This window comes from Neomonachus schauinslandi, chromosome 13, assembly GCF_002201575.2.
Source record: "Neomonachus schauinslandi chromosome 13, ASM220157v2, whole genome shotgun sequence".
NCBI lineage: Eukaryota > Metazoa > Chordata > Mammalia > Carnivora > Phocidae > Neomonachus > Neomonachus schauinslandi.
In genome coordinates, this window is record NC_058415.1 from 81,782,482 (window position 1) to 81,795,059 (window position 12,578).

At 38.9% G+C, this 12,578-nt stretch overlaps 1 protein-coding gene across 4 annotated transcripts in view; it reads left to right on the forward strand.

The window, feature by feature from the left end:
- Positions 1-12,578, forward strand: part of RABGAP1 (RAB GTPase activating protein 1) — a 155,411-nt gene that overhangs the window by 1,009 nt on the left and 141,824 nt on the right. The window contains exon 1 of one of the 4 annotated variants that reach the window (XM_021691689.1): positions 2,199-2,263. The exons of 1 other annotated variant lie outside the window; for it this stretch is intronic. The gene's annotated coding sequence lies outside the window, so the exon portion shown is untranslated. Of the gene's footprint in view, positions 1-2,198; positions 2,264-7,135; positions 7,689-12,578 lie in introns of those variants that run through there. 2 more of the 4 variants (XM_021691692.2, XM_021691690.1) reach the window with 2 other exon arrangements.

The following is a 12,578-nucleotide window of genomic DNA, read 5'->3' on the forward strand; positions in this document are numbered from 1 at the left end:
TCAAAATTAGGTTTGAGCAGGCAGAAGAAAATCAGCAAACTTGAAGATATTTCTTTTTCATATGTCTCTTGAACCCTGTTCCCTCCCACCCCATCCCCTTCTGCCTTAGTTCAAATCTTTCTGATCTTAGTCGGCCTCTAAACTGTTCCATTTACCCCATTTTGCCTTTTCTACTGCTACCAGAATAATCTTTTAGAAAATCCAAATCTGATATTGGCACTGTCCTTAAAAACCTCTGAGGGCACCCATGGGTTTATAGATTGAATTTCCTTTTTTTAATTTTAGCATTCGTGGATTTTCCCATTCTGGCTCCAACTTACCACATTAATCTATTGAGCCTTGAAATAGAACTTCCAGTTTCTGGGAAATACCAGGTCTAAAGGAACAAATTCAGTAACCTCTTGGGGAAGCAATCATTCAGATCCAGAGAGTGGGAAATTTTGCACTTCAAGTGGCCTGATTTCTTCAGTAAGCCAGTATCTTAGTATTTTTCTTAAGTGCTAGAGTAAAAAATATTTAAGGGATAGAACAACCAGTTGTAGTGTGTGGTCCTGGATTGGATACTGATTTAGGAAAACTAACTTTAAAAAAATATATTTCAATCAACAGAATATTTGATTATAGTAGATAATAGATGAGAGGAAAACTTAATTGAAATATTACTGATTTGGGAAAGCCAACTGTAAAAATACTTTCAGGTTGATGGAAAATTGGATGTGATCTAGGAATTAGATGTGAGGGAAATATACTGAAATGGTAAAGTAGATATTGTTAATTGAATAAAGCAGATTGCTAAACCATGTGATCTCATTTTACAGAACAATATGTTGGCACACAAAGAAGGATATGCATTATGGTATTAACATTGGTGGTGGGAATGTGATGTTTTATTTTTTATTGTAGCTTGTCTCTGTTTTCTGTTCTCCAAGGCATATACTGTACAATCTGTAATAAAATTTTATTTAAAAAATTTATGTTAAGATTTACATACATATTTGGTGTATACATATGAATCAAAGAATCATTGATTGTATAGTCACCAACATATTAAAAGTGCATCAGGATATCAGGGGGTTTCATAATACTGCATCTATTATTTGATACTACTACTTTAAAATGGGTGTGTATTATTATGTAACTGTATAAGGAGAAAAGGAACAAAGCTATTTTCCTGTGGGAGTGCAGCCAAGTCTATTGTAATAGTAGACAAGTCACATAAAGGACTGCAACAGAGCACAACATTTTTGTGTTTTCTCTGGTTGATTTGGATACATTATGCACAGGAAAACATTACATGACTCATTCACCAGGAAAAGAGCATAGGCTATTTGAATAAAGAAAGGGGAAGAGTAAGGGATAGGCTGTAGAATTATAAGTTATGACTTATTAGCACCTTTAGTAGCCATTGTTTCTGTTACCAACTACATTGTAAATTCATTCAGGACTTTAAATCTCATTGCTTTTGCTCTATATATCCCTTTTGAATGATTTAAGATTTTATTTTTAAGTAACCTCTATACCGCAACGTGGGGCTGTGTGTATCAAGTACCTCAAGGCAGCTGTGTCGCAGCCAGTGGCCCTTGGACTTGAGTCAAAAGTTTTCGACTTTTGGATTGAACTGTTACTTAGGTTGGACTCCTTTATAAAATGAGAAAAATCGAACATTCTCACAGGTTTGTGGTAAAGCCAATGAGATACCCATAAAAAGACCTATCATAATGCACGCCTTCGATAAAGGCCAGGTGAGTTGAGTAACGCTGTTAAGGGCTGCTTTTGAAATAGTACTTGAACGTGAAAGGTGAGCAGATTTCTTGCTGTAGCACCAGTGGTCTTTGCATGTGTACCTCCTTTTAGGCGTAACAGGTGCTAGTTAGCCTGATTCCGCTGCCATCCTGCTTCCAGTCCCTGAGGCAGTCACAGAGCCACTGCCCGTCCAAGTCTAAACACAGATCACAGTGCTACTCCACCTTAAAGAGTGCACACTCGGCGCAGGCGCAGACTCCCGTGGCAGGGTAAAAGCCCAGGTGGAGCTTCGAGGAAAGGAAGTACGCCCTCGCCGCCTGTTGGGCCAATGGGGCTGCTCGGCTTAGCAGCAGGCCTATGAAATAGGGCGGGAGGCGGGGCGGAGGGCGGAAGAAGCTACTCTCACGTGAGTAGGGGGCGGGGAGGGCGGGGGCAGGGCGGCTGGGGAGGCCCAGGCGGCGGAGCCTCCCGGACGGCGAACGGCGAACGGCGGGCGGCGGAGGAGGAGACGGCGGGTCGGGTAGGGCCGCGTTTCCCCTCCTCCTCCTCCCACCATCCTATCCATCAAGCCCCGGGGGATCCTGTGACAGCCCTTGCTCGGGGCCAGGCTGTGTTTTTATCCCGCGGGGCTGGGCCGGCCAGACTGCGCTCACCTCCTTCGACGAGCCGGGTTCTGAGGGGAGCCGTGATTGGGGGGAGGGGGAGCTGTGGCGGAGGGGGAGCTGTGGCGGAGGGGAGAGGGCGCATGCGCAGGCGGGAACGCTCTCGCAGCCCCTGCCCAAACCGGTTCCCCCTGTCTGGGTGGGTGTCTGTCTACCGAGTCCTGCGCTGGCGGCAGTCCCTCTAACCCCAGGCAAAGCCGGATTGTCTCTTGACTTTCATGTTTGGGGCCAAGTCCTATTTGGGAATCTGGCCTCAGTTTCTCCCCATTGCCAGCTGGGCCTGTATTTGTGACTTCAGCTGGCTTGGGCCTCAAGCTAGCTTCCTGGGCTGAGCCAAATTTGAAAGACTTGCTTTCTTTTATTGCTGGCCTGCCAACTTGTACTGATCCTTCTGTCTCATTTTCCCCACCTGCAGTTAAAGTGTCTCACTCTCCCCATGTCCTTTAAGTATCTGCTCCCAATACCTCATTGCTATGTCTTGATTCTCAGCAACCTTCAGGGTTGGTGTTGAGCCAGAGGATAATCCCAGACTTGGAATAGTTCGCTGTCCATTGCCTAGTACTACTTTGGTCGCTACTGTTCTAATGACTGTTAGCATCTGCACCTGTTTTTACAGGCATCTCCGTATTTAAGCTTTCTCGGGGATTACTTTATCATGGAAGCAAATGTCCTAGAAGACCGTATTAAGTGATCATGCTACTAGTGCTTAGTTTAAAATCGTGTTCCAACTTGAATTTGAAATCTTTTGGCTTTTGTGGTTTTCATTAGTTGGGGGGAAAACTGTCAGGGGCAGGTTTTCACCGTTCATTTGATATTTTTTCATCCATATAAACACCTGTGTTCATGTACATGTGACTGGAATAGTGTAGTAAATGTGTTTCCAGCTGCTTTGTTTATTTAAAAAGAAAACAATGGAGGGTGAATTGCACTGTGTTTATCACATTAAACTGATGTTAGAAAAGTTGAAAAAAAGCTTAGATGCCAAGGAAGTATACATTTAACTTTTTTTTTAGACGAAGGACCTGTTGGCCTTAATTCAACATGTATAGGGTGCTATTTTATATATATTGAAGGTTTTTAAGTAGAGTTTACTTACAAAAACTGAAAATGAATGTGGGAGAGCATTATGTTCTTTATAGACCTCAGATTGCATTATATTTGCATCCATGATTGATTTGTATTTACTAGTAACATTTAAAATTCACATGTACAAATTAATTTTGAGTTAATACAAATTAACTCAAATTACTAATTAAAATTGAACTGCTGTGTTGTAGTGCACTTCTTTTCATTGTTTCAATCTTATAACTCAGTTTACAGTTGATTAACTTATGTCATTGGTGTTAAGGTATATGTTTGGATAGTTAACCTACCAACTCTATGCATTTTGGTCTTATTGGCGTAGTATTTTATTAGCAGTTTACACATGCTTAATTTGGGTTAAATGGTAATTTAGTGGGACACTATAAAAGTGAAGACACCTGTTTCCTATCTTTTACATTACATATTGAAAGAAGTGTATTGTTCACATTACCTACATGAAGAGACATGAGTTTCTCCAAATATATCTCAACTTTACAGCCCAGATTCTTTAGAAGTCATTTTCTTTTATTGCGTACATTTCCAGCTGAACTTTACAGCCCACATTCTTTTTAAGAAGTCATTGTTATTGAGCATGTTTCCAGCTAATGTGTAACCTACTTTGAAGGTCTCATCATTTCACAGTGATTGTTTTAACAAGTGATCATTGAGTACAGGCTTCAGAAAATAATTAGTTTAAATCAGTGCTACTGTTGAGTGTCTTTACAGACAGTGGTGTGCTGAAGTTCTGACATAGGCTACCCATAATATCTTTGTAGTTTTCAGTATAATCAGGTATGATTAGATTTCTCAAGCATGTGGAATAAATGAACTCATAAATAATCTTTCGTGGAGTTAAAACTCAAATATCGAAGAAGTGCTGATTTAACCAACATACATAAAGAAGGGTTTGGCTGACATTTGGGTGCTTTGTATGCAACTGCCTTGTTTTATTGGTTTTCCATAGTTAGATCCCAAAGAAAGAAACTCCAAGGCCAAGGACTCAAAGTCAGTGGGTATCAACTTAAAAGTTGTTTCTTTTTTACATAAATTGGTTACCTGCTCCATCCCCCACCCCGCATCTCCTGTTCTGTGTTGTTTCTGAGAGATCTTGATTCTTTAGAAAACTTTTAAGTCAAAACAATACTGGATATACATTTAAACTTATAACCACTCTTGTTGACGCTAACAGCCTTGTTTCTCTTCCTATACAAAAACTGAACAAATATGGCAGTTTGCAAGTCACGACGAACACTTTAGTGTATAGAATTTAGCCTGGAGGTTTCCCTCTTTTCAAAGCAACCAGTATCTCTGAGGTAGATCAATGAGACTCTTGAAGATTGTTCTTTCCAGCACAGTAGAGTTTTATCAGGCCTGACTTTTCCCCCAAATTCCTTTTTTTTGTGGATCACTAAACAGTAAAACTAAAGCTCTTATTTTTAAGTTCATACCTGATATTAAATAGTATATATGACCATGCCTTTAAAGCAGGAGGTGTATCTTCTTAATTGTATGGCTGTGCTGCCAGATTGGGAGGTCCACATCTCTCATAAGAGTTCATGTATGGTTGTTACATATCTCCAATTAAGGTTGCATCAGCTTTTTATGTTACAAATCACTACTCCTTGGAATCCATTAATCTATGTGGGAATACATTTTTCTCCGTGCTAAAATCTGTTATTTCTTTAGGTACATTAGCAAACTAGTGCCTGTGATAACTTTAACAAAATGTTATTAACTGTAAAGATTAACAATAATTTGACTATTTTAAAGATTTATTTTGTGTATATATAAAATTTATTATAATATAAAAATTATTTCATATATATTTTATATGTATACAAAATGTATATTTTATAATTATATTATATAAAAATAATTATAAATATATAACATTTTATATTTCATATGTAATATTTATATTATACAAAATTATAAATATACATTAAATTATTTTATATATGATATATAAAATTTACTATATGTTCCCTTATTTATACATTTTGTTATTTAAAACCAACAACCTGTGGTTATAATCTTGTTTTCCTTTTTTTGAAGATGGCCCTTGTATCAGAAAAAGGAATTGATGTGCAGAATTTTTCTTTGGAAGCATATTTTAAGTATCATCATGGGTATTAAGAGACAGCATGCAAGGCTAAATTGGATTAAATGTTGGGCATTTGTATAATACTACTGGGAAGAGCCATGAGTTAATCATTTTAATATTTTTATTGTAGAGGTAATAAACTCTTTTACACCCTTGAAGTATGCTGATAAACGGATTCTGGCAATGTAAGGGTAGGAACATGTCATGTAAATCTCTTTTTCTGTGACACACGATTTTCTATGAATAGACCTCTGGTATATCTATAGAAGAGAAATGGTTATATCCTTATCATAGTTACCTGTTGAATTCTCTGAATTGAAAAATCTGAACTCTCTCTAACCTCAAAAGCTAATATTTCTTTTTCTTTTCCTTTTTTTTTTTTGAAGATTTTATTTATTTGACAGAGAGAGAGATAGCGAATGCAGGACAGCAGGAGTGGGGGAGGGAGAAGCAGGCTTCCCATGGAGCAGGGAGCCCAATGCAGGGCTGAATCCCAGGACCCTGGGATCATGACCTGAGCCAAAGGCAGACGCTTAACGACTGAGCCACCCAGGTGCCCCTCAAAAGCCAATATTTCTTTACAAAAATTATTCCCTAGCAGGAACAAATCTTAATTTTTTGCTTTTGGTTGTGAGAAACAATCTTTTCAGAGGTTTAAAAACATTTGTGGAACTTAATATTTGTGCATTTTTTAATATTCTCACACAGTGCCTATTCCAGTGCTGTGAATGAAGATGTGTAAGAAATGTTTATTGTTTGCCCATCCCCTGTTCAACACACTTGTCCCATGTCCCACCACCCTTGTGTAATTCTGGCTACCTTATATCAGAAGGTGCAGAAAACAGGTGTGGATCTGCCAAACATTTGTGGTTTGCCTACACACTTCTCCCTGAAAATAAAAAAGAGGTTATAGAAGAGGGGGTGCCTGGGTGACTCAGTTCGTTGGGCATCTGCCTTCGACTCTGGTCCTGATCTCAGGGTCCTGGGATCCAGTCCCAAGTCAGGCTTCCTGCTCAGCGGGGAGTCTGCTTCTCCCTCTGCCCTGCCCTTCCCCACCACTTGTGTTCTCTCTTCCAAATAAATAAAATCTTTTAAAAAGGGGGATGGTGAGGGTTATAGAAAAGAGAAGCCATATTTAATGTATTTCTCTTAGACTTTGATCATCTGTCAGATAATTTGCTTGTTTGGCATTAAATTCACATAGTTTAAGGAGAAATGAATAATATAAACATTTCATATTGAAGTGTAGACAGGTTGATATTCTAAGTGGAATAGATTCATTTTCTTCACTGTGGATGAGAAGGAACTATATTGACTAATTTCCTAAAATGAGGGAGAGTCCTTGGACAATCCTGTGTTGCTTAAAAATATTCACATTTTTAGGGGTGCCTTCGTGGCTCAGACGACTGGGCATCTGCCTTTGGCTTGGGGCATGATCCCAGGGTCCTGGGATCCAGCCCCATGTCAGGCTCCCTGTTTGGACTTCCTGCTCAGAGGGAGCCTGCTTCTCCCTCTCCTCCCTGCTTATGCACTCTCTCGCTATCTCTGTCACTGTCTATCTCTCTCAAATAAATTTTTAAAAATATTCATATTTTAGATTTACAAAACACTAATATAAATCATTATGCTTTAGGAATCTGTTCCAGAAAAAGAAAAAACATTTTTTTTTTCAAATCTGTACTAGGGAGGTCAGACATATAATCTGACTTTGTGAATGAGCTAACTTTTATTGTTCCCAGAGGTAGGTTTCTAGTGTGGAAATGGCATCCAAATAATTTAAATATTTAGTTTTGGAGATACTGTGTTGAGGTGGCATAAAGTCAGCATACCTTGAGTTCTGGAAAAAAATTAAAGTGGTATTTCCTGAAATATCCACAGGAACATGGGGAAATCACCTACATGGTTTGTTTATTTATTTATTTTTAGCTGTCAACAGTACTGCATTCAAATAATTAACTCAGAGTTAAATGAATTGTTTTATGTGCATTTCTTCCCCTCTTCTTAACCTCTTGTACCTTTCAAGATATAGGGGAGTGTGAACATTGGAATCAGAAATTTATAGATATCCCAAGTCCTGTACTTCTATATGACTGAAGGTGAGCTACTACTACCTCTTGAGACTCTGTTTCTTCATTTGCGGAAATGGAACTAATATGCTTACATCATGGATTAGAATTGGACAGCACCTGGCATCCCCCCCCCTCCTGATTACTCCCAATCACAAAAGAATAGAAAATGTTCATTCATTTCACATATGAGAAAACTGAAGCTACAACATCGGTTAAGTCACATCCAGAAGGACCAAGGAGTTCATTTTTTTAATATTGTACCAGACTATTAACTTTAATAAAGCTTTATTATGACAAAGTGAGAAGTAACTCTGGAAATACTAGTTGTCTTCTTTGGGCCCTTTACTAATTTTGTGAGTTTTACCCTAAAGATCATATCATGTTACAGTCGGACTTTAAAAACTTGTATTAACCAGGGCACCTGGGTGGCTCAGTCAGTTGGGCATCTTAATCTTGATTTCGATTCAGGTCATGATCTCAGGGTTTTGGGATGGAGCCCAACATGCCCCCCCCCATAAATGTTTAAGAAAAAACAATTTGTATTGTCCAATGAATGGATAAACAAAATTTAGTACGTATATTCCATAGACTATTACTCGGCCTTAAAGAGGAAATTCAGACACATGCTATAACTTAGGTGAACTTTGAAGACATTGTACCAAATGAAATAAGCCAGCCACAAAAGGACAGATATTGTGTGATTCCCCTACTTTTATGAAGTACGTGGAATAGTCAAATTCATAGAGAAAGAATAGTGTGTTGGTTGCCTGGAGGAATTGGAGTTGGTGTTTAATGGATAGGAAATTTCAGTTGGGGAAGATAAAGAGTTCTAGAGGTCGATGGTGGTGATAGTTGCACAATAGTGTGAATGTACTCAATGCCACAAAACTGTACACTTAAAAATGGCTAAAATAGTAATGTATATTTAACCACAATTTAACAAGATTGAAACTTTAAAGTCTTTTTTAAAAAGTAAACCCTTCTGGGGCGCCTGGGTGGCTCAGTTGGTTAAGCGGCTGCCTTCGGCTCAGGTCATGATCCTGGAGTCCCAGGATCGAGTCCCGCATCGGGCTCCCTGCTCGGCAGGGAGTCTGCTTCTCCCTCTGACCCTCCCCCTCTCATGCTCTCTCATTCTCACTCTCAAATAAATAAATAAAATCTTTAAAAAAAAAAAAGTAAACCCTTCTATCTTACAAATTTCTGTATTCCTATAATTAAGTTATCCTTTTTAGTTTATCTGGAATTGAACTAAAAGAATCACTTTATCGTTGAAGTAAATTGTCACAGGCATTGCAGGTTAAAATTTGCCTGATGATGACTTTTAGGTAAGCTGGTTTTTCTTGCTTTTAAGTGCTGTAGGCCCAAGACGATTGTTTTGTTTTCTTTTGTTTCTGGTTTTTTAAGCGAAGCTGAAATTATTCATAAGGCTTAAATTAATATGGTTCTCTTAGCTCACTAGAATAATTCAAAGAAACAGCCTCCAAATTCAGCGTTAGACTTCAACAAAGACAATCTATTGTTTAGCAATTAGTAGTGGTGGAAAGGAATTTATTTTTATAAAGAAGGGATGATTTTCCATTGAGTTTTGTTAGATTTGTTCCACCCTTCCCAGGGCTAGGCTGTGAGAAATTCATGTGAAAACCAGTGCAGGGAAACAAACATCTGAGCCAAGGAAAAAAGAAAAAGCTGAGATTAATATAGTGTTATTAAAAAAAAAAAAAAACTTCTTTGTACGCCGTTTGATTTTAAAGGGTTACAAACCGAGAGGAATTGGCCTGTTACAGCATCTTTGAGACTTGATTCTCTTCCTTCCTATTTTGTCTTTTTCTGAATAGAGAGTAATCTTATCTGTGTTTTAGACAGATACAACTGGTATCTAACATAAAGAGTGGATTAGAATGGGGAGAGAATGGAGATAAGGACACCAAGGAGAAGAGCTGCATTCCAGAAAAGGACAGAGGCACCTACAGTTTTATCTGTGAACTTAAGCAGGTTATTGAACCGGTCTAAGCCTCAGTTTGTTTGTCATATGAAGTCAATATCTATCTGTCAAAGTTTGTGTGAATATTAGAAATAATGCATATAAAGCTTTTTAGTACCATGTTGGCCATATAATTGGCAGTAGGAACTAATAACTATTATCTCTTTATATTTAGCAAGATGACTTAAGTATCCCCCTTAAGATTCCCTAAAGCTGTACTCATTTGCTCACTGGCTGAGCAACAAAAATGATGGGTATTAGGAAGGAAGTGGTAAGAGAGTGTTTTGGTCCAAAGGGAATCTCAGGTATATTTTCTGACTCGATGTTAACTGGTTTTGAGCTTGACAGTTGGGAACTTGATGAAGAGTCAGGGAGGCACACTCAAAGGTAGTTCTTTTTGAGTCTCTTTATTCTAGTTGCCATCCATATCCATATCCCCAAGTCACATGCATGTAGTATAGCAGATTTGTCATTTGTCCTCCTACCAGTTAAACACTGATTAAAGAGTATTATTCAACCAAAATTATTTAGTGCTGCTAGTAAACAAGGATATAAAGATAATATGAATAAAATCCAAGATCCCAGTCCACAGATAGTTCGCAGGGACTGTCTGTGCTCATTGTATTCCCAGCATTTACTATAGTGGTTTGTACTTAGTAATTGTTTCTGGAATGAGTGATCAACCAATACAGTGGAGCAGGGAAGAGGTATGATATTTTACTGTGTGATAAATGCTGTAATTTTGTGATAGAATTAAAAAGCAAACAAAAACCTTAGGAGCCCTAGAGAGAAATAGTGAATATTGCAGAAGGGAAGGGGGGAGTTTGGATATTTGATTGTACCATAAGATTGCTGGTGAGGGAGAAGGACTACGTGGGGAAGTGAAGACATATTCCTATATTAGCAAACAATGTGAGCAAAGGCTTGAAAGCATAAAAATGCATGACATATTTGGTGCGTTTCTGGTATGGTTTGATAGAAGGAGATAAGACTAGAATGATAGATTGTCTCCATATTTTGAAGACTAATGATATAGAGAGTTTGAATTTTATTCTATTTTCAGTCAGGAGCAGTCAAAGGTTTTGAGGAAGGGGTGGGATATATGATCAGATCTAAATTTGAGATATTAGCTACAGGACTTTGATAATGACTAGAGAGAGTCTAGAAAAGGTCTGCTTCTCCCTCTGCCCCTCCATGTTTTAGCAAAGTTGAAAGAGAATGAAGTACTCACGAGTCAGTGACATGAAGGATGGCAAAGAAAAAATAAGATTGGGGTATGTTTTGGAACTAAAATCCATTAGTGTTCCAGGGGAGAATGAGAAAATGAGTCAAGGACTTTTTTGACATCTCTGTCTTGGATCAATGGTTGTTAACCAGGATAGGGAACCTATGAGGAAGAAGGAATGTCCTTGTGTGGTTGACAGGTTTACATGGAATTGATTTTGAGATGGTCATGAACACATGTAGCAGAGCTATCCTATGTATACATCCTTTGCATACCTCTGTTATACCAAGCACTATATTATAATTACCTGTTCATCTGTCCCATTTTCTGTACCACTGTAAGCCTATCCTAGGTCAAGACTACCTATTACTCCTCACCATAACATTATACATAGTGCCTGGCACATGTCAGACATTTAATACTAAATAGAAAGGAAAACACGGGTGCCTGGGTGGTTCATTCGATTGAGCGTTCCGCTCTTGATTTCAGCTCAGGTCATAATCTCAGGATTGTGAGATCAGCCCCGCGCCAGGCTCCGTGCTGGGCATGGAGCCTGCTTGAGATTCTCTCTTCCCTCTCCCTGCCCCTCCCCTCACCCTCCTCACTCTCTTAAAAAAAAAAAAAAAGAAAAGAAAAATGTAACAAATACCCATATGGAATTAGAGAGGAGAGAGAGAGCTATTGAGTATCGTCAGCATACCAAAAGAAAAAACAAGTCATAACTGTGTGAGCTAATAAGAGAGCCAGGGAAAAGTGGAAAAAGAAGAGGAGCAGGGTAGAACTTAAAGAATGGGCAGAAGAGGGGTGCCTGGGTGGCTCAGTTGGTTAAGCGTCTGCCTTCAGCTCAGGTCATGATCCCAGGGGGATCGAGTCCTGCATCAGGATCCCTACTCCACAGGGAGCCTGCTTCTCTTTCTGCCTTCCTCTCTCTCTGTCTCTCATGAATAAATAAAATCTTAAAAAAAAAAAAAAGGTCAGAAGAAAGGGAAACTAAGTGACAGCTGAGAAAAGGTAGAGGTAGAAAATGGAAGCAAGAAAAAAGTTTTAGAATAAAGAAATGGTCAGCATTTTCATTTATTTCAGCGGTAGAAGATGATGAAAACTGAAAAAAAATTCTTTGGGTTTTGAAAGTTTGTACTGACCTTGACTGATTTATTTCCTTTTAAAAAGACGCTCAGAGGGTAAACAAAATACCCAGGGCCACAGATGAGGTGTTTTGTTTATTTATTAGTGTGCAAGAGAGAGAAGGAGCAGGTGGAGGGGCAGAGGGAGAGGGAGAAGCAGACTCCCTGCTGAGCAGGGAGCCAACATGGGGCTTGATCCTAGGACTCCGAGATCATGACCTGAGCCAAAGGCAGACGCTCAACCGACTAAGCCATCCAGGCACCCCCACAGATGAGTTTTAATTAAGTTTTTAAAAGAGGAGGTTCAGTAAGGGTTGGTGAGGGATAGAGGAGCCAGATTTTTGAGAGGGACTGCTCTTTGGAGTGTCCTATTGAAAGTGGTAGAGGTGGAGGCAGTTAATACTACTTTAGGAAGAAAGAGTTTCAGGAAATAAAGATGAATTAGAGCCCTAGAATAGTGGCTGGGAACTAGCACATTTTGTCTCAAGCATGTCAAGTTCAATTACAAGTATCACTCATACCTCTTTTATCACTTTAGGTAGGTCACTTATTGGGATTTTTGCCTCTACTGATTGCACATTAGCAAA